The following is a 26659-nucleotide window of genomic DNA, read 5'->3' as shown; positions in this document are numbered from 1 at the left end:
CAGATAGTCTTCATACAGGGTTGTGCAGGGGGAATTCTCAAGTGAGGGACATTTGATCTGTCCTGATCAGATGTCTGAGCCTAACTGGACTCCTTTCAGTGGGGAGGAGAAGCAGCTTTAGTCCCCAGATGATGGAGCTCCTCCTCACCAAGGCAGAGTTGGCCAGTTTATCCAGTATATATCCAGTACATCATTCTTTCTGTCTCGATCCATAAGTCTTGATTATAGGTAAGGGTCGTAAAACAAAGAGAGTGGTAAATTGAGAGCTTTACCATGACAGACCAGAGCGATGTCCATATAACTACAGAGAACCCAGCTATCCATCTTCATCACACTATCACTTGTAGAAAAGACACCAACATGCAGCTACTCATGAGGTAAACAGAGATGATCCAATCCATGTTTTCCCACTTGAGAACCACGTCCTCAGTTCTGCAGTCATAAGACCCAAAGAATGCTCAAGATCTGGACCTGAAGATGGCAACGTATCCATATCCTGTGTGGAAATCAAATGTTTCCAACTTCCTCTCAGTTACTACAACTCAAGATCTTGAACACCACAAACAGAACTGGTAAAAAAAATAAAAAATAAAAAAACAATGCAACCCTGGTGGAGTCCAACACGCACTGGGAATATGGACCAATAAAAAGACAAAACATCGCAAATCAAAAACATAATAACTTTATTATTTGTTTTCATCTGTAATGTTATTTTCATTATGCTTTCTGAAAGGCAACAACCAAAAAAAAGTCCCTTGACAGTTTTATGCTACATATCAAACCTGTTCAGAGAAGTAAACTACAAATGCTGTGCAGCTTAGATGAAACTTATGAAGCTATAACTACAAAAAACTACAAAAAACGTAATATCCCCATCTGGATGGTTCTGTTGAAACCAGAATGGATTTACTATGAACAGCTTAAGAAATTAAAGCAGTAAGAAAATACACATTTTAATAAAAATTATTGACTTTAACAACTGATGAGTAATAATTGCAAATCATTTTCTAATATGCATTTTCAAATAAAACTTTGATAATAATAAATGCCTCTATGAAAAGTGTTCAGAACATGCATTACACAGATAGAAGTATCACTAAAGAGCCGGTGCACTTAAGATAAAGTAAAACATCAAATTCCAGAGTTAAGCCTCGGCCTCGGAGCACTGACTCTTGTTTCCCCCAGGATGCGCCTCAGAGCTGGGTTTAGCTTTTTAAATGAAATTCAGTCAGAACAGAAACTACTAGAACAGAGGCAGCTTAAGCTTCCTTAATACTCCACTAACCAGAAAGTCTGAACTTCTGGACATCAAACAGTCTCAAGACAGACAGCAATTAACAAGATACTTAGATAAAATTGCCTGTGGAAAACAAGGAACAGTCAGATTTCAAATGTAAGAATTTTTAAATGTATATACTGGATTGACTCCCCAGTATTGCAGTCAGAAGGAAATGTTACTTTCAAGAAAGTGGTTTCACATAAAAAAAAAAAAGTAAATATGCCGAATGGAAAGCACTTTGTGTTTTTGTGATTGCTCCTCCAGTGGTGGATTTAGCAGATGTTTGATAAAGTATTGCAAAAACTATCCCAGGATGTTCACATGACATTAGTTAGAAGTATCACTAACTAATACTTCTATTAGTATTCACCATGTGATCGTTTCCCTTTTATTAATCACATTCACCTTAAAATATAAGCAAAGATTCCCTTCTGCTTTTGTTTTTGCTTTACGTTTCTGGGCATAAGCCCAGCAGTGCAGCGAAAAAAGAACCCCTACGAAGCTATAAACCAACAAAACCCTTAAACAGTCTGCCTCGCATGTGGGCAGATTAGTGCAGAGCTGCTTTTCAGGGCTGTTGCAGATAAAGTTCACAAATATTTGACTTGTATGAAGAGAGTCAAGATAACTCTGCAGATCATTGTAGTTTAGGTTTTTCTTTTTGCATTAAACCACTGAAAAAGATTAAAATATTTAATTGTCTGGCATACTAAGACTTTCATGTATATTAAAACTGGACGTTTCATTACGTGGAAACCTAATCTTCCAAACTATTGATTAAGAAACAAAATTATAAACAACCTAAAACAAACAAACAAAAAAAAGCTTGTTCTTTTGCTTTGTTCAGGTACAATTTGCTAAAATTACAAATTGATTTATATCAGTTCCACTAAAACTCTGCCGTGTCCCTGAATTACCCTTTGCAAACATTTATGCAAAACATGGTAGAAATAAATCTTTGTGGTAATAACAGTGACATTTATCAAGCTCATTACTATCTATGAAACTGATACATGCACAAAAACTGCTTCATTATCTGTCATCTTTGTTCATTATCTAATTAAAATGATGAAGTCTGAATGTACTGACATGTAATCTCATCCTGCATCAACTGTTTCCAGTGTTTCTCCAGAGGAGCAAACAGAAACCTCCACGTCCGCCTTTGTAATCTGCTATTTTAAAGGCTTCTCCGGTGTGAGCTATTAAACGGCTGCTGCATTCACCTCCACTAGCCTCCCTCCCAGATCACTGCTGACCTGGGAGGCGATCAACCAAGTCTTGATTAATGGGTGCCCAAGCTTTCTCCGAGGCAATCACAGAAGGCTGGGTCAAACAGTAACAAAGAGGACACTCAGCAGTCATCCCTTCTTGCATCAATAACCTCAGTCATCAATTAATCAGCATTAAATTTTTAAGAGGGGAAACATGCTTTAACTTATATGCATCTGTAATGTATATGACCCGCTTGCTTTTGAGAAAAGCCTTTCATTCAGAGTTGAGAGCTACTCAGATCGTAGGCCAGTAGTGTTGAGGAACATGGCGATCAGCATGCACAGAGGCAAGCTGCGACTGATGACTTAAAAAGTGAATCTCTAGTAAGAAGCACAATGCATAAATTGATTTTGTCACTTGATGTTGCGACGGCGCAGCACAGATTTCCCCCCTTTTAACTCTCCAGGGAAATGTTACGGGTCATTTGGTCTGACAAAGAGAGGCTTGTCTTTGCCTAAATGGTGCAGTAATGGTGGTGAAGGTGCTGGTGCATCTCAGGCAAGGAGGAAAAGATTGCCCTCATCAATCTAATGCCTCTCCTCCTGAGGTAATCATTTCCGCAGAGCAACATGGCATCTCATTAGGGTGATTCGCTCCCGGTGTCAGTCTGCATCAAACATCTTCACAACAACAAAAAATCAGCTGATAGAAAAAAAAACACACACTTTGATGATTGCACAAACCGATGGCACAGGTTTCCTCGTTATTGTTATTTTCTATTCCTAAGCAGCATTCCATTTTGTTAGTCCCCTGAATATTCTGGATATTCTGAATATTCTAGTGACGACAGATAAACCGATTTGCACAATTCAGTTGATATGGTTACGCAGCTCCCTGTGGACATGCATTGGTCAGAATGACAGAATGCCTCTGTAAAGGTACGGCACAGAAAATGTGAAAAATAAAGTCAAACGTTGTGTCCAACTACATTAGGTTTATTTGTTTTTTTTTTTTTAAAATAGATACGAGATGTGTCCAGATGGAGAAAGTGTTGTGCTAATTGCATCCCGAATTAGCACAACGCTAAAGGTAATATTGCCAACTAAAAGGCAGAAGCAGCTTAGCTAGTCATCCTACCTACCAAAGCACTCACAGGTGGCCCAGTCCTTGCGCAGGAGTCCCTACCAGCTGCAATCAGAGCAGGAAATGTGCATTCACAATGCAAAGGAAGAGTGCAGGAGCTAAACTTCTGCTTGCTGGATTGTTGTGGTTGCTCTTCCGTGGGCCATCGGATTAAAACCAAAGCGAAGTACTTCAGAAAATTCAACTAAGAAACCAAACAAAAAGTACAAAAAACAAAACAAAACAAAAGAACAAAAGAAAAAATAACTCAGTAACTCTGTTGGAGTGCCTCTTTTAGCTCACTCTTGCTGATCCAATTTCCAGACAAAGAACATTGATCAGAAAAAGTTCTAAAAATATTTACTGACTTCTAGTGAATTTTTATCTTCACTCTTTGCCTCTCCCACAATGTTATTCTAAATCTCTTCCTTATAATATCCATTACAATTATATGGACATGGCTAGTTATGAATGCAGCATTTTTTTACAAGACATAACATTATGAACATAAATTGTCTTCTTAAAATGCTACCATTTTCTAGGATATTTTATAATGCACATATACAAGGATATTTTCCAAAGAAAATTGACATTTAATGCATTTCTTTTCCAGTTTGTAATATTCTATAGAAGTGTTTAGAAACCTGTAAATTCAACATTTAAATTGATGATCTGAGACATAAACCACCCAGAAAATGTTGTTAATGTCTGTACGCCTTGACAAGAACCAGACTATCACAGCTCTCTGTTCTGAACAAAGTGTTAACGATTTGAGAAGCTATGCTGCAAAAATGAAGTGAACAAAGCATGAAGGATGCAAAAAGCCACATATTCCAAGCTTTATTTCTTTATCTGGGACATCAGTTTGCAAATCTGCAGTGCTGTGTATTCATGTGAACAAAGCTGTGGAAAATGTATGTAATGTCATCATTTACTTGTAAGTCTACTAACATAAGGTACCACAGCACAGCGTATGCTCCGTTACTATCAAACACAACCTGCCAAATAACCTGTGCTCCAGCATCAGGTGAAGTCCAACACACCTTGTTCTTGTTCCATGCTTCACCAACATCTCACTTCTCTGTTTCTCAGGCAAGCCTGAGGTGATAAATGAAATGAGGGCTGGCATGTTCGCTGGACATTTTAATTAGCCAGTCTTTAATTCAACCTGACCCTCTTTCAACTTTGATCAGCAGGCGAGAGCTCTGATAAAGACCTGTCGCTCACATGCAAACACCGGAGTTATTCAACGGTAAACTGTCTTCCCGCCATTCACAGACGCTCTGTACCTGCGCTGTCAGGGGAAAGAAGTTCATGCCTCAGTGAAAACTAAAAGCCCAGTGAGAATGGAAATATGCCACGTGAGCTGTGTTCATTCATCCCATCTCTTCCTTCATTACAGTGTGGAATGAGAATGAGCTGAATACAAATGCATTCTTTGAATATTTTGAATGTTGAGGCTAAATTAATGTTTTCACAGTGTGTTTAAAGGCAAGTCTTGTATTCAGCCCCAAACGGCATTCCTCTTGTGCGCCATAGAAACCAAACATGAGCAAACGAATACAGCAGAAGTAAAACTTTCTCCTTCTTTTTTCATAGAATTGACAATTATAACTACAACATTTACATGTGGGACATAATGTAATTCAGACAATATTACTCAGGGAGGACAAATCTCATAATACACAAGTCAAAAGTTTATATTTCTAAATCAACTTCGACTTTGTCTATCAGAATTTAAATGTGACAAAAAGCTTTGTAAAACACAAAAGATCAGAACAGACTAGATCCTTCTTAACACAAGAGGGATCTAAATAGCTAAAACATCTTACATCATCTTTAAACAGGTAAAATTGACAACTTAATAATGTCAAAAAGGGAGTTAAAGACTCAAACTCCAGTGCAAAATGAGTTGAGACAAAACCCAGATTTGAGTCCAACTCAGCTGAGGTCAGATGAGTCAGACAAACTGATCTGAAGACAAAGAACAACAGCTGCTAAAATACAGGCCCCACCGGAACAAAACATATAAAATGAGCAAAAACAGCATAACACAAAGCAATAACTAACTGTGGTCAACTTTAACAAATAAAATCTCCACTCCCACACTGTATGTAGCATTAATCTTTCTCGGTCGCCACAGAACACAGTTTCTCCTCGGAACATCAACTTCTTGTAATGAACATAGCCTTTTCTCTCACCCCGAGTGACTGCTTTCATTTTACTGCATAATCTCGTCTAACTGGTTGATAAAAACATGTTTTTGTCAAAGGATCGCTTCTGGTTTTCTTCACTCATGATTGGATACCCATTCCCTTCCTACCTGCCTGCACATGGCCATGTTCCAACTCATTATCAGTATATTAGCCAGGCAAAGTGAGCCATCTATCAGGCTGCACCAGCGACAGCATCCAGTCTGGGTGTGAGCAGGAATGTGTTTTGTCTTTCAATTTTTGAAGAGGATTGGTAGGTGTTCACCAAAGCTAAAACAATACCGTCCCTCACCACACACCACTGGATCTAGCTGTTCTCCATCTTCTCCTCCTGCTACTGCCCTTCATTCTTGTGTTCTGAAAGATGCTGTGACCACTTTACCCAATATAGTCATTCATCAACTTCTTTCTCTACTTTACAGTTTCAAAGAGCTGAAGTATCATAAATCTTTTTCCTTTCCCTCAGTTCCTCTCACTGAGACCTCAGCTGGTCTCATTCTCTGGGTTTCTGAGTCCATCCTTCTCTACTCGCTATTATCTCCCTATTTTTCCACATCCTTTTTCGCTGCTCCGCATACTGGGTGGTCTTTAATTTTTGTCCCCTCAGGTCTTCTTTTCTTCTTTATCTATAATTCTCCCCTTGAAAACCATCCATCTTTCTGTCCAATTCGAAACCTCTAATTCTAGAAACCTGTGCCTGAGAAAAATATTCATTGCCACTGAACAGCCACTACATTCACCCACAGCATAGCACGACATGGCCACTGACTCAAATAAACATGTCCAGAAGAAACCTTCTCCCCAAAAAAAACCCACCAGAAACATCAGTGATTGCAGTAGATTTGTGCTGAACAGCCTAGTAATACATATCATACTTGCAGGACAAGATACTGCAGAGAATGTGCTCATCCAGGAGGGCTGGAGGTTCTCGGTTCGCACTTTTAGCACCACTGTAGGCGTTTTGGTCATTGGCAGATTTGTCCACATTTGTAATTATATTGATGTAATAAAAACCTTATCAGTCTCTACCAGTCTGTAAATGGTCTCTATGAGTGACTGAGCTACTGAGTGGAATCAAATGATGATTAAACAAAATATATTCATTTTGAGAATCAAATTATTTACATTTCCAACTAAACTGAATGTTTCTATTTGAACTATGCAGAAACAGAATCAACAATCAATCTATTAGTAAACATACTATTTAATGACAAATTTAAAAAAATATCAAAACAAAATCTATAACAAATAAAAAAACAACAAGCAACTAATTAAGGTTTATATCCAAAAGAACCAAGAAATGAATGTTCTGCCTAAATGCATATATTTTGCACATAATTTAGATTTCCTATCATACGAGCTAATTTTAAAGAAAAGGTTTTGCATAGCAAAAAAGGATGATGTCACAGTTGGACACCTTTGGTCCACTGGCCTCCCACTGAACTGCGATGGTGAACTTGAAAAAAGGGCCCTTTGTTTGGCCTGAAACGAACCTGTTGCCTGACCTCTTTCTGGGAACCAGATTTGGAGCTCAGCACTTGCAGTTGTCACAATCCCATGTCTGCTGCCGCCAGCCGCCAGTATCTTGACACACAGCTGTTGTTTGGCCACGAAGGTCACTCTCACACTGCCTGGCGCTCCAACTCCTCGGACTGGCCTTTGAATGTCTCAGCGGTCCCTCCTTTGGACGATGTAAGCAGTCCAAACAGATGCATCTTACTGAATAAAATGTATTACTCTTTAGGGCAAGCTAAATCAAACTGAGCGCCGACTTTGTTTGAAGTGGTCAGTTCATAACTCACAAACTCCTCTATAAATTTGAATGGATAATAAAAAATCCTCCCATTGTGAAGCCATCTGGTGCTGTTAACATCAACCAGAAAATATAGGCAAGAGAGTCACATCGTTTCAGCTCGCCACTGAATTATGAACACAAACTGTTGCCATCCGGTCAAACATACACAGCTCCACATTATGAAGAGATCAAACTGAGAAATGCCCTTGTTTATCAGTCAAAGGTTTATTACATGTATTTTTATTCTGTTTGTGTAAGTGTGTTTGCAAACAAACATGTTGTGATGTCTGATCCATTTCTGACGTGTTCTGACAAAGTCTTATTGTCATGACAAGATGTTATGATGATGTAAGATCACGCTAATCTTCAATGTTTGAGACGTGCATTGAAATATTCCAAGTAAAAGAAAGAGGAATACTTCAATTCAAGAATAAACAGGACTCTAAGCCATCATGAAAATGTTTGTTATATTAAGAATCTGTCGCTGACATGAATTGTCAGGGTTTAACTAAACAGTTTAGAGTGCAACAATGCAGCAAAGTCATGTCAAACATTATGTCCTATAAGTTTCAGAAAACAAAATCTGTGGGGTGAGAAACTCTTCTGAGCTTTATAAAAAGATATGATGAAGGTTGATTTGGACAGAAGAGTGAAAGGTATGTGTATGAGTAAGTATGTAGGTTAGAAAAGTCATATTTCTATTGACAGGTCAACTAATAGTTGTTGTTGAGGCTTTGGACTTTAATTAGGGGTAAAGTTCAGAGGGGACTGAATACAAATGCATGCTGTGCTCCTGAGGTTTCTGTTGGAAACATTCAAAAACAAGATATTTTTTCCTTTCAGCTCCGGAACGTTTTAAAGATGCTGCATGTCACCTTTCTTACCTTCAGGTGAATGAAAGGCTTTAATCTTGCGTGTTCAGTCAAATGTACCTCTCTGTCCACATTCAGTGCAAAACAAAAGCAGATAAACCTTTTGAGCAAGCAAAGCAAACAACACAAACACGACTTTATATGTGATTTGTTAATCATTTTGCTGCTTGTTGGTCGGTTTTATTTGCATTTATTTTATTTTTTTCCTAGGAAGCAGATGACAGAGCCATCTATTACATGACCCACAGCTCTATACATCTGTCATACTACAGACTGAAAATCAGCAGGCCAGCTGCTGCCACTGATTATAAACAGAAAAGCACCAAAGGAACCCTGGTCTGTTGTATTGTATATCAAGCTGTTTGGGATGAAAGCAACTTTTACATATGAAATCAGGTATCTGTATTTCATTAATGCAGTTGTGAATATAATAGGTTTATCAATTATTTTCTTATTTTCAGATTAACTGTCTTTAATCTGTTTAGTCTGAGCTACTCTGTAAGTTATGCCTCAGAGTTTTGCTTATTTTTTCTCTCCGACTGTTTTGTATGTATACTGAAAAGAGTTTTTGGTATAAAATCATTCGTCACTCTTTGTCCCCTGCCCATGCTTGTACATCTGTTTCTGCCTCTGATTTAATTTTCCAGTAGAGCTGTCAGACATGTGCAAGGGCTTGTCTCCCACATGGTGTAGAGCAATGAACTATTTCTGTTCTGCCATAGTCACACAGTATCATCACCATTTGCTGCATAAATATTGAAGCTGCTATTTAAACAGTTCTGATCAAACAGGAGTCAATCAAACAGCGCAGAGGGTACAAATGGAGGGTGTTTGCGTAAAACAAAACGCTGCAAAAAAAATTAAACAGCTCCAACTGAGTCTGAAACTGGTGCATCATGCAGAAAAAAAATCACAGAATGAAACCATTTGATCATCTTTAAGGTCTGTGTTGCCTCTATGACTCTGTTGCTGCACATATATATATTTACAACTTGTTGCTCTCAACAACTTTCCCCTCAACTGTAACTCAGGAGGACTTTCGTATTTGTTTGTACGATAACAATGCTTTGCAGAAACAATTGGCATGATGCATTCAAACCATCAGCAAGAGGCAATAAAACTCCTAATTAAGCAGTGTTTGCAAAATCACATCAGACAGTCGGACATTATTGGAGTAAATTATTGTTGTCTGATGAAACTCTTAAAATCGTTGGACATTTCGACCAACAATTAAAAACGGCAGGCCTGCACACTGTTACAAATGTTGTAAAAACACTTTATACTATGTTGTGCTTTGTTGTGACCAAAGTTTTCAGTAGTTGTGTCGGTGTTGGAGCAGAGATTTTAGGTTACAGATGAGAGCTGAATCATTTAGCATTTAGATCTGTTTACATGGTACAGCTTTCTTCAACAGGTCTGTATTTCTGTCAGCTGCTCGACTTCACACTTTGCGCCGCATCCAGGCTGAGCGGATTGTAGCGCAGAGGTGGAAGCGAAGCAGAACAAACCACCACTCATAACACAAGCAAACATATTGCAGAGCTCTGTGCAGCAGATTCTGGAGCAGTTAAGGGGAGAAGCTAACTGGTTCTGATCACATTAACACTCAATGCTGTGCGCTGGCGCACAGAGTAGCAGCTTCATGCACCTCAGCTATGGAGAGAAGCAGAAGAACGAAAGTGAGATGTTAAAGTTTATCTTAAATGCTTCCCTAGGAATGGTGAGCAGGGCTGTGTGCAGGAAGATTTTAAAGAGGGATAAATGGAGGCCAAAGATGATCTTGGTGTGTCACCTCTAAATAAAAACCCAGGTAAGAAGCAGGAGAGCAAGCAGAGCTAGGATACAAAGTAAGTTGCAGACATCGGACCGAAGGTCATGAAGGTCAACGGCTGAACATAAATAAATGAAACAAAACCTTCTTCGAGCTGAAGATCTTTGTCTTCCTTCTTAAGTTATTATTCATTAAAAATATTATCCACATAAGACTTTCTCAGCAGGGTATTAATAGGGTGACCTCATCTGATAAATAAGTATATTTATCAGAATAATTTCACATCTGCCAGTTTGGCAAGCGTAGCTCCAAATCTTTTGCAACTGCGGATTCAAGAATTATAGATTTTTTTGTGATCAATACATAATCACAAAAAGAAAATCAATGATGCTCATTAGGAAGAAACACTGTTGGAATGTCTTGTCTTGTGTTTCCCCCATTTAATAATGTATCTCCTGATATCCAAAAGTACAGAGCAGCCAAAGTGACAATGCTAATTAACCATGTGCAACTTTGTGCAACTTTGATATAATTTTATTGCTCTGCTGAATATCTGCTCAGGGTAGCTAGTAATCTTTGTGTTTTAAAATTAATGTTTCCGGGGCTTCAACATAAAACGCAAAAGACAGTTTTCTGCCATGCATCATGGTCAAGAAATGATCTGGAAAAAGTTCTTAGCTAAAAACTGTTATGTTAATAATTTTATGAGTACCATAAAACATAAAGAAGTAAGAAGACAAAAAGAATGTCAGTGTTTTTCTTTAGAGGTTACCGTCTTCAAACTTTCATCTCCTGTCTTTTGGTTGGTTTCTGAACTTCACCAATGTCTCAATATAAATATTTCACTCACCATAATCAGTAACAAGTTTAAGGTTAATACTTAAGAGGCACATAAAGGTAAAACAAGACATAATAATACACTTTTATATATTTACACTTTTATATATTTACATTTTATATCGTCAAAATGGCCTGTATTTTGACGATATGAATTCTTGTATTTTTCTTTAGAACAACTGATAATTGTGGGAATAAAGAACATAATTATGTGCAGAAGCAGCAACGATTAAAACAGCTGCAGTTTACTGGTTTGAAAAAGTAAAAATCATGACGCCACTCTTGACAGCTTTACTGTAATAGATTTCTACTCGACTTTATTTTATGCCCCTTTAGCAACTGGCCACACAAACCCAGGCCAGGCCACACAGAGAGCCAGATGGCATAAAGAGGCTGGGATGGGATTCTCAAGCATTTCCAGTTAAGTCTTGCATTGGCCTCGCAAATATTGCTACTGTCTGCCAGAGCCCTTGTACCTGTCTGCCTCAGTAATCTGCCAGGGAGCAGACAAACATCGGTGGGTCTTATCTCTACTTTTCAGGAGCAGCGGAGAAAGAAAGAGGAAAAAGACCCAGACCCAGAAGCAACAAAGACAGGAGCAGCCTGAGGGGGAAATAAAGTTAATTAAGTATTTTCTTATTCATAAATCTATAACACAGACATGCAACTCACTCTGGAAAGGCTGAGTTCACCAGATATGTGCAGTGTGGCTTTTGTTAAGCGAGTGAAAAACCCTACAGAGAGGGGTGAGAGAGACAACAAGGAAGGCCAGCGAAGATTACTTTAACATTTCCAATAAGGCTCAGCAGCCGGATTTACACAGACACAATCAAGAATGTTCAAGTTGATGCATACCGAGAGGCTATAGTGCACCATCTGCATCATAGTGATAGTCAACACTCAAATCTTATGCGAGATTGCACATGTGGGCAATGAAACTGAAACGGACTCTTCAAATCACTTTCCCCGAGCCAAAGTCAGCAAAAAGTCACATTTTGTCAGTAGTGGGTTTCACAGGGTGCTGATGCCTCGGAGAATTTCAACGCCTCTAAAGCGTAGCGTGTGTTCTGGCATTTTTATTCATGGGGAAACTGGAGCCGCACAGTGGCTTTAAAAACATGAAAAGTGTTTTGCCCCATGTGTGAATATAAATGTGGCTGCACCGTTACCAGATCACATGGGTGTTGGTGAAGTGATTTCAGCCAACGCGTCGCTGTGGAGTGTGTGAACGTTGTCATGCGGTGCAAAGGTTTCTTTTTCCCGCCCCCCCCCCCCCACAATCACTAAAACGCTCAACACGCCCATCAGTTTGCTTTATCAACTAAAACATTTCTGCTAAAATTAATTCATTTAACATATTTCCACTATATTCTAAAATTATGCATGGCTTTTTTATTTATTTCTACTTTTTTAAATTAAATATTTGCTAATACTAAACAGTTGTTTGTGCTTTGTGATTTTTGTCCTGTAGCCACAAAGGAGGAACCTCCATATCACTGCATTTCAGTCCTGAAAACAGTCAGCTGGTATAAAGACAAATCTTTGTCCTCACTTTTTTGTAAAAGAAAAAGGAAGAAAGAAAAATGAAAAAAAAAGAAGAAGAAATGCGTTTCAGTAGGTTTTCTGCGGCTTCTTTTTTTTTTTTTTTGGCAAAAGTTAAAGGGCACAGAGAATCAGAGAGAAATTCCAGCTAGAGAAGGACAACGTTACATCACAGTTTGTGAAATTGTTTCCTGTTTTTGTGCAGTTGCTATGTATCATAAAGGGTTTCACTCCAGGCTATGCAAAACATTGTCATGTGGATTTTTTCCCCTGCTGACTGAAGCCTAACTACAACAGTTTGCATGTTTATTACGTCCCTAAAGAAAGGAATTAAGTCGCTCTTTTGGAAAGCGCTATTGATTATGCACTTAGGAGAGATGAAAAGGTGTAATCCCATCTCAGGAAGCTTTTCCAGAACCTGGGATATTTTTCTGGGGTCGATCTTTATTTCATTCTCACTTCATCTGCCATGGTAAAAACAGATCATCAGGGTAGAAATGATTCCAGTTTGAACTCGTATATAGTTTTTTTTTTTTTTCTCAAACTTTAACTGGGCTGGATTTTGAACCAGGATCGTTTTCGTTTGGGAAGAACATATTAAATCCTTTAGTCAAAAGTAATATTTTATAAACTGCTCATGTAAGACAGTGTTATTCTATCACTTTGAGTTAAAAAGTAATGAAACCTGCCAGTACTGCTACATGTATATGTGCAATACTCTGAGGAAACATATATATAATTTTATAACCATCTTTCACATTTCTTTCTTTTCTCAGAGTTTGAAAATATTTTTAATTTTGTTCCACAGCGTAATCTGACATTGTTGGTGTGAAACAGTGGCTTATGAACCAGATCAGACCTTCAGCTTTTCTCTTTTATGCCAAAAAAAAAAAAAAATCCAGCAAAAGCAAAAGACTGCAGCCTTGAAACAGATTCAAAAGCCATGATTACAGCTTTGCTTAGAGTTTGGAGTAAACACTGCAGAAGACTCATTGAGCATCCTTGTCTTTAAAAAGAAAAAGAAAGGCGTTTTAGCCAAAATTGGACAATATTAAAAGAAAAATACAAGGTTACCCAATTGTGTGAGCGGCAAAAGTAAAAAAAAAAAAAAACAACACACATGTATGGATATATATTACAAGGATGGATAAAATGTGAGCAAAAGAATGTTCAGGAAATATCTCCTCTTTAACAAAGACAGTACGGAATAATAGTTCAATAAAAGCTTTTATCATTTCACGATTTGGTGAAAGAAAGCTCACCATAATTCATCAGTACCTTTGCTATTAGGCTAATTAGGATGTAGCATTCTCAAAACAGAAGGTTGGAGAAAAGTTTTTCTTTTCTTTAATTACAGCGAAATATTTAAGTGAGAAAAAGATGTCACCTTTTCGTTGTCACCCCTCGTTTGTCCTTACATTACCTCAACTGTGTCTAATCTTGCCAGATTTTCTTAAAAATGTTCTAAATTGCTTTGTCAGGAATCCTTCCAGGAGTTGTGCTCTGGAAGGCTCTCATGTATAGATGGTCTGCTAATGAAGCTAACTAATTAAAGAAGGAAAGTGGAGGTGTTTGTTTTTCTTGGCTTGGTTCCTTCTCTAGCCCACAATAACAACACGTTTTTAGGAATCATTTAGAAAACCGGAGAAGAGGGCAGTAATTCAAAAGTTGGCCCTGATGTTTACCAGTGATAATTCACATAGTGGCCATTTTCCACTCAAATTAACCTCTCAAACTGAAAAACGTTCCTTCAGCAGTTTCACCACAAAACAACACTGACAGCTTTGAAAAGCCGCCACCCTAATGGTTGTGCACTACCTTTTGTTTTACGGAAATGACCTGCAGCTTCAGAAAATAAATTCTCACAGCAGTCAGCTGTTTGACCACATAATCCAGATATTTGAACGTTTCTAGGTTGCAATTTATACAACATGAATATGTGCATATATCATCAACTGTCCAGAGTGGCATTAGAAATTGGGCAAAATGAAGAGAACATAACCAGGGAAGTTGCACTGTAAACAATTTTTCTATCACTTTAAAGCCTGTGCAGTCTGTTAGGCATAACCTGTTAGCATCTGAGAACAGGGGAGACTGATGGACCGAGTTGTTGTGGGACTACACTGCATTTTAATACTGATTATTTCCTGTATTTTGACTGATTTACAGAACTCTAACAAAGCATAATTTTAGTGTGTTATCACACAACTCCAAATATTAGCTTTAGAATCATCTTTACTGTGCAGACTTCTCAGAAGGAAGACGTAACTTGTTTAAAACTGTCTTTCACAACATGCATCTTAAGTAATTGGGTATGATCTCCAGAGAAAAATGTGCAACACTTTACAGTCCCTTGCAAAACAAATATGTCTTCACTGCTCAGTATTCCCAACGCATGAATAATAGAGCAGTGAAAAGAGTAAGCAAGTGTCTCAGCAAGAGCAGTGTTCAGAATGGCCACCCACAGCCAACAAGCCGCCGTGCTTTCAAACAAAATGCTGTAAGAAAGCCGATGATCCAAGAAGCAGCAACAGCTGCTCTGCCTTTGCTGCAATGCAAAGACATATTTTCTGAATTAGACATTGGAAAAATTAACTAACACCGAACGGATCTAGAATTAAGAGTTGTAAGTGGCAGGATTGTCTCCAAGTCGGTTACGGCTGCAAAACGAGGCAGCTTGAGAAATAACCCTCATTTGCCCTTTTCATGATTTATCCCATCAATCCACAGATTCACCAGCAAGAATGTTTTAACCTAATTTCTAATCTAGTTTTTGTTAGCCCTCCTATTTTAGTTGAATGTAATTTATCTTGAAAAAGCTCAATATTTTAAGATGACATGACAACAACACTGAATGTCTTTCTGTCCCCCCTGCTGTGAGCAGTCATCAATTATTCATGCCAGGAGCAGAGGCATCATCACGGTGCTACTTAACATAGCGATTGCTGTAAAAACAGCGTTTGATATTGTAATGTTTTATGCTACAATGCTACCAGCAACATTGACTCAGCCTCTGACCCTCCTTCCAAACAGCTGATTGAAAATAAAAAATGTTACAGCTGCCAATAAAAGCGACTTAACTATTCCAACACCAAGACTGAAATTAAAGAGACATTTTGTTACTTAAAATCAGCAGAGCAGCGGTGCAAACAAAAAACTGCAATATTTAGAGAAAATACAAATTCCTGTAACTGAACAAGCCAACTGGATTAAAAACAACAAAACGGAAAATAATGGAAATTCAAATTCGGGACCAGCTCATTAGATCAGAGCAGAGCCATGTTTCATTTGATAAAACACTTATTACAATCACAGCACAACGTGCCCAGGAACGTTATTAAATAATAAATCTTAAGGCAACATGAGTCACATGAGGACTATTCTCAAGGAAGTAAGAACAGTTCTGCCACAACCTGAATAAAAGCACTTTTACAAAGAGCCAAATTAGTCACCCTTTGTCAACAGCATTAAAAACAAGACACACAATCTTCCCATTTTCCATTAATTATTTCTTTCATATGAACACGAAGACAAACTAATTGTTTATCGATTCCACTGCATTAGAGTGCACTGCATGGTGTGCTGCCTTCCTCATAATTTTCACATCATGCAACACAGCAAGTTTTTTTTCTTTCTTTTTACATTTTTATATTTTATTCCTCCTATTGAAAGATTATCAACCAAACTGTTGCTTTCACAAAACATCAACCGACTCCCGTTTTCCTCTGAAAAAGTTCAGGCAATTAAACAGGTTTTTGTTTTCTTTTGTAAATGAATCTTTCATCCAAAGGTCAAACATCCATGACCCTGAACACAGACTCCTATGTTTTCCTTAATTTCCTTTGAATTCAGTTTATATCTTGTTGATGCAACTATGGTTGTGTAGTAATAGAAAATTGTGTCGAAGACTATTTTAGTCAACAATTCAATGATTATTTACTAAATTTGGAAATCGTTCATTGTTTTTTTGCTTCCTTTGAACATTTCCTTAAAATAACAGACAGAGCGTTTATCAAGATGGAGGATCTAACACTGAAAGCCATTGCTGTCCACCAGGAGAGGTTTCACCAGGGACACCGCTCTCTTTCTGCCATTTTTACTCACACTGATTCTTCCAAACGTGCAAGAACTATTTACCTACGTAAGAACGTAGGTTCTAAAACTTCATATTAACTCAAAATAAATTCATCTTGAATAATTGTGCCACTTACTTACACCAAGTATCACAAATAGTTGGTAGAGTTTATTATGGTACATTAGCTTATTGAAAAAATGATCCTATTTTTATATGGACTTACACCAGCCAAGTCCAATCAAGCTGAATAATCACCAGTCCGGCCATCAGCCAATTCCTCCTTTGTACATCTCTACATCAAACTAGTCATTCATAAAATATTTTATAGAATCTGTGAGGGAAAGTCTTATTTAAGTGTTTAAATGCTGTAACTCATCCTCGCTTGCAAATGCAATACACTCGTCACAATGCAAAGAATATCTGACTTCTGGCTTTCAAGATAAACCGAACGCAGAACGGTTGTATGACTGACTGTCTTTGGCAAACCTGTAACTGTCTGGTTAGACTCTGACATAATTTCGGTTTATTAAAGCCGGGTTTAAATTGCTTCCTGAAGCAGCAGGAGGAAACCTTATTGCCAATGTTGCTTTAGCAGCACTTTTAAAACTCTTAAAACTTTCATTACTTCGTCTCGCATGCATACAGCTGACAGGCGTCAACGTCAAAACCCAAAGTTCACAGATGGCAGGAAGACCTCGTCCTTAAACTCATTGTTATTCATCATTTCCTCTCCCCGCTTCATTCTCCTCATGCAGTCATTGAAAAGAACAGGTGAGTGGCTGCTGATTACAAAACATCAGCTCCTACCTTTGATCTCCTGAGGTGTGGGCCTTTAATCCATCTTGCAGCACAGAGGGCTGTCTGATCTATGTGGTTGTGGTAGTCACTTAGCTTCTCGTCATCTCACGTACACATATAGTGCGAGCCAGCACCTGCAGAGGTGTGTGTAAATGTACACGCCGACACACAGGCTGGTGCCTTTGAGGTGAGGTGCTGCTCGCAGGACCCCTGTGAAAAGATAGGAGGTAAGAGACACAAAATTAAGAGTCTGAAAAGAACAGAGAATGTTTCATAAAGCACACAGCAGCTTTGGAAATAGTCATTCATTAAAAATGGATCAGTAAGCATGTCGTAGACTTTTGACTTGCACCGTAAGAGCGTGAATAAATTCCAACATGCATAAAAAATATATATATCTCAGAGCAACTTATACGACAAACTTTAAAATAAATCCTGCAATTCCACACGAATCTTTATAGCCGTGGGCTTGCTATTTCTTGTGCAGCATCTTCTTCCGCTGCCTGATCACTAACGCTGAGGACGGTCGTTTATCAACCACAAAGCAAATTCATGATCTGCCTTGTAAACCAGAGTTTTAAAGTTCACAGTGCTGTGTTGCTGATGGCCTGGTTTTTGTGGCATGTCCCTTACTCAGCCAGATTGCCTTCCTGTTTAAACAGCACATCTAACATTTTTCTTATTGTCACTGCACATTCCTTAGAAAGAGCCTCTGAAGCTCATCCTTCACAACAAACCTCAGCGGATGGTATTGCAAGACAGTTTCTACAGAAAATGAGAAAGCAAATGTCACTAACGACGTGAGCATTAATCTCATGTCACTGCAGTTTAATGGCGCCCGTACTCGGCAGAGAATTAAAGTTCTCCCTGGAGACCGACCTTGTCAATTAGCACCGGGGTGAAATCATCAGAGGGCGTGCAGAACCCGCTGCGACACATGTTAAGATTCTCTACACACATAAAGCTCCTGTCTTCACCTTCCCATTAAATTAATAAAGGGATCTTCTAACATGAAAATCTTGAGTCACACATGCTTTGACTGGGCAGCTTGAAAAATGAGGGCGTGATTGAATCTCTTCTTTAATCTATGAATCATTTGAGGATCTGGCCTGCCAAAATATGAGCACTGATCATCTAAACGATCTCAGATTAATTGCTGCATTTCCAAAAGTCGCCAGAAATACACTCACCAGGCATCAAGTAGATTCAATGAACAGCTGTCCGGAAAAGTGAGGGACACTCAGAAAGTGAGATTTTAATAGAAAATACTGAATTATTCATTAATGAGGTTATTAGATGTTTAATTTGGATCATATCAAGTCATATCCTGAAATGCTGTCTTAGTTCAACATTTGATTTAATAAGATGCACCGCTTGAAAAACATTCTACTTTTGCCTTGTTGGTCAGAATATTTCCCCCAAAGTTTCGGGGATTGAGAAGACGATAACATTGTATAATGTGCTTATTTTTATTTTTATCCATGGCCATTGGTCAAACCAGGCCTCTGGTGCTGGTGCTATTGATAATCTCACTTTTGTTGTGACCTTTCGGACAAGTAATCAATAAAAATTTGCTGGTTTCATTTCCAGGCCTGAGCTCATCCCATAGTCGAGTCTTCAGGGGAATTATTACATGTGAACTTCTACCCCATTTGAATAAAGTAGAAATCCAGTTCAGTAGAATTCAATTTAATTTCATCATCCACCCACCCATCCATCCATCCATCCATCCATCCATCCATCCATCCATCCATCCATCCATCCACCCACCCACCCACCCATCCATCCATCCATCCATCCATCCATCCATCCATCCATCATCCATCCATCCATCCATCCATCCATCCATCCATCCATCCATCCATCCATCGCGGGAAGGCTGCTGCCCATCACCAGCAATCATTGGGTGAGAAGCTGGCTACATCCTGGACATCGACGCCATCTGAACTAGGTCCAGCGTCAGCCGCAGTTTCCTGAGGTGGGCTGAAGACCAACTGTGTGGCATCATGGGATACATGGTGAACCTGAGCCTGAATCCAGGAAAGTGCCACAACTGTGGAAGACCTCCAGTGTACTACCAGTACCAAAAACTAAACATTCAAAGAACCTCAGCATCTACAGGCCGGTACTTTGGATCTGATTGCTTCTCAACTGGATCTGTTTTACTGGAAAATCTGGTCAAACCTTATATTCTTTTGTGAAAGAGTCTGTACTATACTTTTAGAAGAACAACATAAACATCCATGCATGATTTAGCCTTAAAAATTCCTGCTGAAGTAGATGGGAGAAAAATGTTCGGTTCAGAGCACGTTTTAATTCGGCTGTAAAATCCACTTGCCTCTAATAAAGACTTTTTATGGAACGTGTTTTTCAAGATCATTTATAGTAATACCAGAATAAAATGTTAGATGAAATCAATGTCTCTCTTCTGGGCAGTGTGCATAAAAAACAACAAGGAAACTTCAGAAGTGCTGACAAAGGTAAACTTGAAATCATAAAGATGTTGTTGCTGTTTCCTTTGCCATGCTTTGCTCCCCGACCCCGTCTTCCGTACGACTTTTCCCTCAATTATTTTATCTTTCTTGGTCTTAAGCTGCAGGTTGCTGCGTGAAAAGCAAAGGAACAGAACTTATTTCTTATAAATATTGCCCAAAGGAGTAAAACTGCTATGCACTACGTTTCTGTCCATTAAAATCAATCTTTGTAACTAACATCAGCAGCAACTCTGTTTTTGGCTAGTCATAAATGCAGTGCCAACACATTTATGGCATCAGAGGAAGCCATTTTATTCCATGTAATCAAGACCGATAAAGATCTTGAGATTTAATTGACCAAAAACTACAAATAATACACAAACAATGGTAAATAAACAACTTAAAATTATTTTTATGAATACACAATTGCTCAGATTCCTGACTTAATCCAAGGCTGATCATTGCAGAATGAAACCTGCATAATTAAGCATTTATGTTTTTCTTAAAAAAAACAAACATTTCTTACAGGCATGAAGAACTGCAGTAATATCAAAATAAATTCATGGATCCAAAGCTATAAGAGCAATGCTCGCTTAGTTACTCCCAAAAAATAAGTATAAAAACTTATGTCAATACTGCAGTTGCTATTAGAACATAGTGCAATGTCAAAAATGTTGTTAAATGATGTAATGAAAATAATGTGATAGGTTTTTTCTCACTGCTCTCTTTCTCATAGGTCACCGCAATGTTTTCACTCTGTGACCTTTTAGGTCTTGAACATTGTAAGGTGGGGGAATCTACTGCAGTGATATTTCAGCCAACATCTTGCAGAAATTGATTAAATATAGATTAAACAAGGTGTTGGAAGGAGTCCGTCAGAGAATTTGATTGGTATTCGTCACACGGTTGCTGCACTTCTGATGATGCGAGTCTCCCTTTCCATCATCAGGCAGGAATGTAGTCAGCAACATCACTCATGTGAGGTTAGCATGAAGCTCAGACAGTAAACAATGAGACTTATCTGAATTAGGAACGTTTTTCTTGTTGAGTCTGTGTAAATTGTATATTCTGTCTCTTGCCATTAGCTGAAAGCGTGGAACCTGGTGTGTCATGGTTTAAAGTGTTTTGCATCCGGAGTTAGTATTCAACGCACCTTCATTAAAACAAATCCTTATTTAAGCTACTGTTATCGTTCCATCACCTTGAACAGATAACCTGGCATCCTCTGACCTTAAAAAGCCAATTTCCATCACATAACAATTGACTGGATGAGTTATATTTTTCAGACCAGCATATTAGTAGCTCCTGAAAAATGCCTGTTTGGCTCCAACAACCATGCTGAGCAAAATTTAATTAAACGTCCTTTCTTCCCAGATCTGATGCAGAGTTTGAACTTTGCACCTTATAAAGTGGCCAGTGAATAGATTTACATTTCAAATTATTACTTCTCACTGACTGCATGTGATTGATATTACATTACTTGAGAACCATTTTCAGTATAGATGTTCTGACTTTATCCAGGAAAAGAGGTTTCCTAACAACAATCTTTCTATTTTTGGCCAAATTCATTCAACCACTGTAGCATTATAACCATTTTGTAGAAAATGCAACTCTATTTGGGTCTGTAAACAAAAACAGCTACTCGACTCAGTTAAACACTGAGGATTCAGAAAGTTAATATATCAGATCTTAATGCACAGTGTTGCAAAGCAATATTATCCCACCCAGACTGGAGAGCAACCATTAAAACATGAGAAGGAGAATTAAAGTAACCATAAAGAAAGCAACACACAATTGGACGACAGCTCTTTGCATAAGAACAGTTTAAAGTCAGCCAAATGTAAATTGAGAATAAAACCCCCTAAAATGAATGTTCAGAAGAATCAAACGCTGATGTGTTTACTCATGAAGAAAGACAAATGGCTAATTCTATGAACTGGGTGGCTAAAAAAAAGCTTCAGGTTCCCAGGGAAACGTTTCCCCAGGTTTAGGAGTGTGTTTATGGGAACCTTTCTGCTGCGAGAATTAATTAATCCCAAAGGTGTTTTGTTGAAATAAGTTCAGGACTCTGTACATGCCAGTCCAAAGAGTGCTAACCCATGTCTTTGAGATCCTTGGTGCCATCCCTAAATTTTCCCCTCAGATTTGAGAGAATGAAGCTACCTTGCAGTTTATAAGCGTAAGAAGCGTTACAAGTTTATTTTAGTACAAATAGATTGAAATATCTGAAATTAGTTATTGGGGAGGGGTGAAATTACACTTTTCGCAAATGATGTAGTCATAGTAAGTCAGTAATATAGATTCTCCTGATGTTATTTACACAACAATGAACATGCAAAACAGTAAGTATTGCAGTTCTGATGTCATGACGTCACTGGAAAAGAATGATCTTTTACTACTGAAAGTGGTTGCATTTATTCAGCAAGTTGGCTTTTCAACACGTGAGATCTGAGAAAATCTCACATTAAATATAGATTAAACAAGTTAAGAGACACAAATAACAGCTGAAAAACAACCCAGTTAGTTGATGCACCAAACTGCTGAGTAAGGCGGCTCTTCTGAGTACTGGATGTGTTGAGCTGATTCCAAATGCAAGCCACACTCTACAGAAAAATAAACATTTGGAAAATCACAGTTTGTGAGCTACTTGGTTGGCCTTTCACATAAAACCGCATAAAATACATCATTGTTTACTAGTTATTCATTATACACACCTTTTGGACACAAAAAGAAACAACAACAACTAAATGCTCAGAAATGGATGAGTCTGTGGAGTCGGTGTTTTGGCGACACAAACACACCAAGCAATCACATTGATGAAGCGCTACAAGCAGAGCCAATTAGTAAATTGAATACACTCTTGTTAACTCTTATTAGTATTAAAACACTCCCAATTGCTGCCAAAAAAACACGTATTTTGGCCACAAATGATTGCGTTAAGTGTTACGCAGTCCATCATTTTCTTGTCGGAAATTTTCTCTGTAAAAAGAAAAAAAGAACGCAACGTGATCTCTGATGTTTGGCAACGTGTGAGCCGTTCCTGGCTTGACTAACAGTCTATTGATCGGAAGAAAACATCATGTTGATCGAATAGTAAGAATAAGATGGGTGATAATCTTAATATTACACTGTAAAACTCACCAGACCGGTTTCTGTTAAAGGAGTTTAATTGACATAATATGAAGAAATAAGGGATGCGTCAGTAGCATAAGTGGTGCTGAGAAAAATGTGGCATGCTAGACAGAGCTTCTTTTTTCACAGATAAGCTGATTATTTTTATTCATTGTTAAATTACAAAATAACTGACTTTCTATCAGACTTTTTTCAAAGCTGTCAACACCAAATTGACCAAAACTTTTGCATTTTCTTTCACATTTAGCCTTCCAGGTGAGTCTGTTTTATGTGCACGGATGTTTGTGGTTGTATTTATACGTGAAAACATTCATGCACAATGAAGAACGCCATCAATTTTTTTCTTATGTCTCATGAATAAAAATTACGAGTGCCCAAACTAGATACATTTTGCTCTCTGCCTCTAAGCTATGAAAAACTGCCCTAATACAGCTTGATAAAAATGTTTTCTTCAAGCAGGTTTTTCTCTGATTTAAGCCTCAAAATGTTGTGCAAATTTAGTTGCTGCAGGAATACAACACATGCAAATTGATAAGTCATCAAGAAAATCAATGTGACACGCACAGGGTGGTGGAGCTATATGGATTTTTCCTTTCTTGCTTTAGCAAAACCACTACTTCCTGTAGCTGATCGTGAAATAAATACAACTGCAAAACAGCAGCTAAGAATCGCTGCAGGTAAAGTGGGAAATTAGTAAACCGTTAAATGTTTTTGCTGTTGCTTTTGTGCATCCAAAAAGCAACAGCAATTCTTCTTTTTTATGTTTCATTTAAATGATCTTGTACAAGTTTTTTTATAATTGAGGGATTGCTCCAGAAATGAGGTACATTGTTACATTTTGAGATTGGTATGTTAAGGGCAAACATGTTTCTTTTGCAGACTTTCAAAGAATATATATATATTCCAATTTTTGTTAAATATGTTCTATTAAGAAATAAACTTCACACGTTTTATATCTGTGACAATTGTCAAAATAAATTTTCTTTACCAAATCCCAGAATAATGACATTCAGAATTTTGCAATCCAATGTTGATTTACATTTCCTCCAACTTTGGTAGAATAACTAAATAAGTTGAATGACAGATTTTGAGAATTTTTTCTAAAACACAAAAGTTTGTTGAATTTAATTTTTGTTTGCTGCCTCGTTCACTCGTATATTACCTCTTTAACTCTGTGCACAAATTCAGTTTTAATTCAGTTTAAATGGTCCCACTTTACAATTAATGTCCCATATGTAAAAGCGTAGAAACTAATCGTGAGGTTTCTTTTAAGCAGATGCTGAAGGAGGAGGAGATTGATCATTTGAACATACCACATAAACTAGAAATACATTTAAGTATGACACAAATTAGCAGCATCATGTACAATAGGGCAAATTGGTAATTCAACAAATTTACCGTCTCAGACATGTAGATTATTCTAATGATGCTGCTGTTGCTAAACTGGGGCTTTGAAAATAATTACAAATTTGATCAAAATCCATTCTAGAAGGTCATTAGGAGTATTTCAGATGGAGCTTATTTTATTTTTTCCATCAGCTTTTATTCAGACCATGACAGCAAGATGGGGAGAAAATGTTTCTTCATGGTAATGTGTTGAATTTGCATCGATGGGCATCTGATGAGCCAGGTTAAGGTTTTCTCATAAAAAGGGGTTTCGAGTCAATTGCACCTGAACACGGTTGAAATCCTTCTTGATCTTGACAAAAAGGACCTCGATATGATGCCAAGAACTTATGATTTCTCAACAGAACCCCACTTCAAGAAATCTAAAATCTCTCTTTAATCATGACCTCTGCACATAATCTCAAAAGTACATATGTTCTTTTGGCTTGTGCAATGACCCAAAGTTTAGAGCTGAATCGAATGCACACCACAGGAGACGGCGCAAAGCTGTCAAGCTTGCTGCAAGGCCCGCTGAACCCTTCAGAGCTCACAACCTGTCACACTATTTTAAATCCGACATCAGCTACGCTCTTCTCCCGTTTTCAGAGGTCACAAAGGGATATCAGAAACATGAAAAATACAGAGACTTAACCAAACCCCCACCAAACCATTTTTTCTCTGAGAACCCACACCGCCATGCATATTTTCTTCTTATCTTTGCTAGTTAATACTTCTGTACGAGGTGTGTACTTTTAGGTAACGGATTATGTACTTATAAACCTTATAACAATCTGTGATCATGAAAGACCTTGCAACAAATTGACCTCAATAAATGGACACTGACCCACTGGAGAGCTGCAGCCGGACATGATGGAGTGTAAATCTAAAGAAATGGTGACAGGAAGATTAAACGCTTGACTAGACTAAGGTCTGCCAGTCTGGACGGTGGGCTCCTCGGAAAGACATGAAAATTGTAAAGTTTGAGATGTAACAGTGATGGACTGAAAGACGTGGAAAAAAAAGAAAGGGAAAGATGAACTGCGAAAAAGCAGGCGGAGGGGGCGGGGCTAAGTAAGTGGCAGACTGCCACGTCGAGCATTGCAGGACAGAACAGACTCATTTAGGCGTCTGCAGTCGATGGTGGTGAATGGCAGTAGTGCTTCCTCTGCTGCTAGTTTCAGGGACGTGCCTGGAGTGTAGAGCAGTCTTCTTCCTGTGGCCTGGGGCCTTAAATCAGTTCTGCACTAGACACACCAAAGAGCAGCTGCGCACATTCTTTTTCTCACTGTTTCTCTACCTCTCTCTTTCTTCTGGCCAACAGATGTCCTATTTGCTTAGCGTGGCCCCTTTGGTGGAATGTAGGAAAACAATGCAGAGTTTGAACTTGGTGGGATTTAACAAAGACAAAAAAAATACATTTTTTGAAAGACAGAATATGAAACAGAGCATCAGGGAGAAATAAAAGTCAACATGGACTGTAAAAAGGGATCCAGAAAGCATTGTGTTAAAGGTCAGGTATGGAGGTTTCTCACTGAGCTCCGAGTGATGCAATGCTGGAGGCTTACAGAAAAACGGAGATGTATACCTGGGGTAGTTTTGACAAGAAAGGAAGCATTAAATAGAGGCTTATTTTATCCAGGCTGGCTAAGTGTTATACTGAGACTAGTAAAGTTAGGCCTTCCCTTTACGCTGTTGCCCTTGCTTCTGTCGAGGAGAAGCCTTGCATTACAAAAGCTACATCCCTTTGTATCCTGTTGGGTTTAACCTTACCGGAGGACAGCAAGTGCCCACTTTTCCAACAGTTGCTCATGGTAATTTATAATGCATGACCTGAAATGTTGCATTCCTCCCTAAGGACACACACACACATATATATGCATAATCGACGACAGGTTTTATGAAAGCAGATGGTACACAGCACTACATCCAGAGGGATGCTTTTTGCAAAGAAATCCTGCTGCTGGCAAGGCTGCAAGCCACAGATATTTCGCTGGGTTAAAAAAAGAGAGAGAGAAAAACCTCCAATATTGCATCAAGATTCAAATGCCCTTTTCATACCCATCAACATCAACAGTTGAGTTATAACCACCACCAAAACCAATCTAGTTGTCACCAAATGAAAATAAAAGACTTGTACTCGTTCAGACGCCT

At 38.3% G+C, this 26659-nt stretch overlaps 1 protein-coding gene across 2 annotated transcripts in view; it reads right to left on the bottom strand.

The window, feature by feature from the left end:
• grik4 (glutamate receptor, ionotropic, kainate 4) overlaps positions 1-26659 on the bottom strand; it is a 323313-nt gene that overhangs the window by 237361 nt on the left and 59293 nt on the right. For both annotated transcript variants that reach the window (XM_055028391.1, XM_055028392.1), the window contains exon 2: positions 17526-17726. The gene's annotated coding sequence lies outside the window, so the exon portion shown is untranslated. The remainder of the gene's footprint in view (positions 1-17525; positions 17727-26659) is intronic.

This window comes from Poeciliopsis prolifica, unplaced genomic scaffold, assembly GCF_027474105.1.
Source record: "Poeciliopsis prolifica strain line A6 unplaced genomic scaffold, Auburn_PproV2 SCAFFOLD004, whole genome shotgun sequence".
Classification (NCBI taxonomy): Eukaryota; Metazoa; Chordata; class Actinopteri; order Cyprinodontiformes; family Poeciliidae; genus Poeciliopsis; species Poeciliopsis prolifica.
Note: the sequence above shows the minus strand (reverse complement) of the source record. Positions and strands in the feature narration are given on the sequence as shown.